We start from the raw sequence: 3,354 nt of genomic DNA, 5'->3' as shown, positions 1-3,354 counted from the left end.
TATATCATTGTCATAGACTCAACGGACTATCAATTATAAGATAGATCACATCACTGATTTGGTAATAGCATCTCAGAAAATAAACCATATTAAACATGCATACAATATTTTTTTGCTAAATAACATTAACATACATTCATTTATGTAATTATCTCTTACTCTTATCTTATAATCACAATCAAAGTTGACTAAATAACTTTTTTTTTGTATTCTTGGAATAATTTTTAAGCATTTATGCTTGCATCAATAAGGCAAATACAGTTTTTCAATTGTTACCTTTAGTTACATATCTCAGTTAATCCTTTCATGACCGAAGTATTTTCTGCTTTAACATTTTTATTAATATAGGAGTTTTCAACAATGAAGACATGTTGAAATCATGGAAAAAGAAATTTCTTTTGGGGTAATATGAATTTTTATACAATTATGTGGGACATATTTGTACCTCTTGGACTCTAGTAGTAGGATTTGTAGGTGCATCATATATCATTCCCAAAGTCTGGGATGTGATGGCTCTTTGTATGCAGAATCTGTTTCTTCAGATTCACTCAGTTATACAGGACCATACCAGGCATCAGCGTGTACTATTACAACAATAGTAGCTTCCCACAGTGTGGTACTGTGGACTAATGCATCATATTGCAAAGTCATTTGAACTGCAAGGTCAGTGGTTCAAGCTCACCAGCTGCTCCTTGGAAACCCTATACAGGGTTGCTATGGGTCAGAGTTGACTAGATGGCACTTCACAACAACAACAAGATTTAAGAGGCTGAAAAATTAATTGGGCAGTATATGTCCCATGGCTCACAAAAGGGTTGAAACAACACAACAGACCCAATTCTGCAGGTAGTCTTCAGGTACTGTTGACTCAGAGGCTCAAAACTGTCACTATGACCCAGTTTCTCTCAGTATGCTGGTACTTTCTCTTCAACGTAATCTCCATTCTCAACAGGGTTTTCCATTATGGAAACTTCAATAGTTCTAGATCTTAAATCCTCTCAACTATTCCAATAGTGTCATGACAGTTCTTCCTTATCTCTTACAGAAGTTCTGGGCCTGGCTCTCACCAACTTGCATTAAGTTATGTGATCTTCCCTAGTCTCATAACTGTGGGTAGTAACATGGAATTTACTGAGGTACCTAAACTTCATAACATTGTCCAAGAGAACTTTCTTCAATGATGAAAATGTTCTATAATCTGCATTATCCAGTATGAGCGTGACCAATTTCATGTGGCTATTGATCACTTGAAATGTGGATAATGCAATTGAGGGACTAAATTTTAAATTTCATTTTATTTTGAGTAGCTCTGGGGGAAGAGTTGTTGTTGATGATGTTAGGTGCTATCAAATTGGTTCTGACTCATAGCAACCCTATGTATAAAAGAATAAAACACAGCCTGGTCCTATGCCATCCTCACACTCATTCCTATGTTTGAGCACATTGTTGCAGCCACTGTGTCATCCTATCTTGTTAAGGTCTTTCTCTTTTTTGCGGATCCTCTGCTTTGCCAAGTGTGACGTTCTTACAATGTATCTAAAGAACGTAGGCAAAGTGTCGCCATCTTTGTTTCTAAGGAGTATTCTGGCTGTGCTTCTAAGAGTTTATTCACTTAGTCTTCTGGCAGTACATGGTATATTTAATATTCTTCACCAACATCATAATTTAAATACATTAATTCTTCTTCAGTCTTCCTTATTCATTGCCCATCTTTCTCATGTGGGATAATAGATCATTTAATGAGTAGTGAGAAATATAGATGCCAAGCAGTAAAAACAAAAATGTTCACTACATTTGTGTCCTACAACTTGAATTTTTTATTAACTCTTGGACTGATAGTTTAATTTTACATAATATAACTCATATATTACCTGTATTATTTCTGTTTTTTATTGCTTTGTTTACGTTTTCTCAAATTTGCATCCAGTAGGAACTTTGGACTAATAGCTGTTCAGACCTCACTCTTTTGTCAAGGATTCACATTCTGTAACTGAGTTGTCTTCTATGATACTGTGTTGCTTCACCCTCCAATCTTTTCCAAAAAACATTTTAAATAACAAATATGGATCAAACTTAAATTAAAATTCATGTGAAATTTTCAATATAAATAGCTAAACTGAAGTGACAAAAGTGTTAATCATTTTGTAGGCATATTAATCTCAGATATGCGCAGTTACCATTGTATTGCAATGTACTCCTTTGACTGAAATATTGACTTTTTTTTTTCTTTTGACATTCATTCATTTTTTAAAACTGACGCATTCATTGATTCAACTAAGTCCCCAAGACAGACAAAGTTCCTACCCTCAATGGAGCTTATTATCCTTAATTTTAGATACAAGGAAATGTGAAATACCATATATCTTAGCAAAAGGTGCCAAATGAATACAGGTTTATCATAGAAAATTGAGAAATATCGAGAAAAAATATTTTCTGTAATATAACAATACAGACTCACTACCATTAAAATTTAGTACACATATGAAAAATGTATATGTAGTCATACACATATGAGTTAAAATACATATGTGTTTATGTGTAAGTACATACACATTTTTCATAAGGATGAGAACTTACTACAGTTACTCCTATATAACCTAATTTTTAACCTAATATCTATTCCTAAACATCATAATATTTCATGGCTATATGGTATTCCTTTAAGTGAATGAAATGCAGCTAAATACATACTGCCAACAAGTAACTTTATGTGCAACAGAACAAAACGTTGCCATCCTGCATCATCCTGATGATCACTGGCATATTCAAGTCACCCTAGCAGCTGTTGTGTCAATCCATCTCACCAAGAATTTCCTTCCCCCTTGCTGCCTCCCTGCTTCAGTAAACATGATTTCCCTCTCTTGTGACTGATCCTTTTTGATGACTTGTCCAAAGCAAGCTTCTTGGACAGCATTCTGCTGTGATCCATGAAGTTTTCTTTAGCTAATCTTTGAAGGTAGATCATCAGGACTCCCTTCCTAGTCTCTCATGGTCTAGAAATTCTACTGGAATCTGCCCACCAAGGGTGACACTGCTGATATTTGAAATACCCTTAACATAGCTTCCAGCATCATAGAAACACATAAATCACCACAGTACCACAAACTGACAGATGAGTGGTAGATGAGTGTAATATATGTATATCTAAAAGGTACAACTCTTCACAAAAAAGGACATGTAGGTTTTTAAACCTTTAGAAAAATACAATATAAGCTCCATGTAGAGAGATTTTATATATATATAGTTGTTGTTGTTGTTAAGTACCATCGAGTCAATTCTGACCCATAGTGAATCTGTATAGGGTTTCCAAGGAACAGCTGGTGAGCTTGAACCACTGGCCTTTGCAGTTCAAAT

The sequence above is a fragment of the Chrysochloris asiatica genome, unplaced genomic scaffold (assembly GCF_000296735.1).
Source record: "Chrysochloris asiatica unplaced genomic scaffold, ChrAsi1.0 scaffold00002, whole genome shotgun sequence".
Classification (NCBI taxonomy): domain Eukaryota; kingdom Metazoa; phylum Chordata; class Mammalia; order Afrosoricida; family Chrysochloridae; genus Chrysochloris; species Chrysochloris asiatica.
This window is presented reverse-complemented; position numbering follows the sequence as displayed.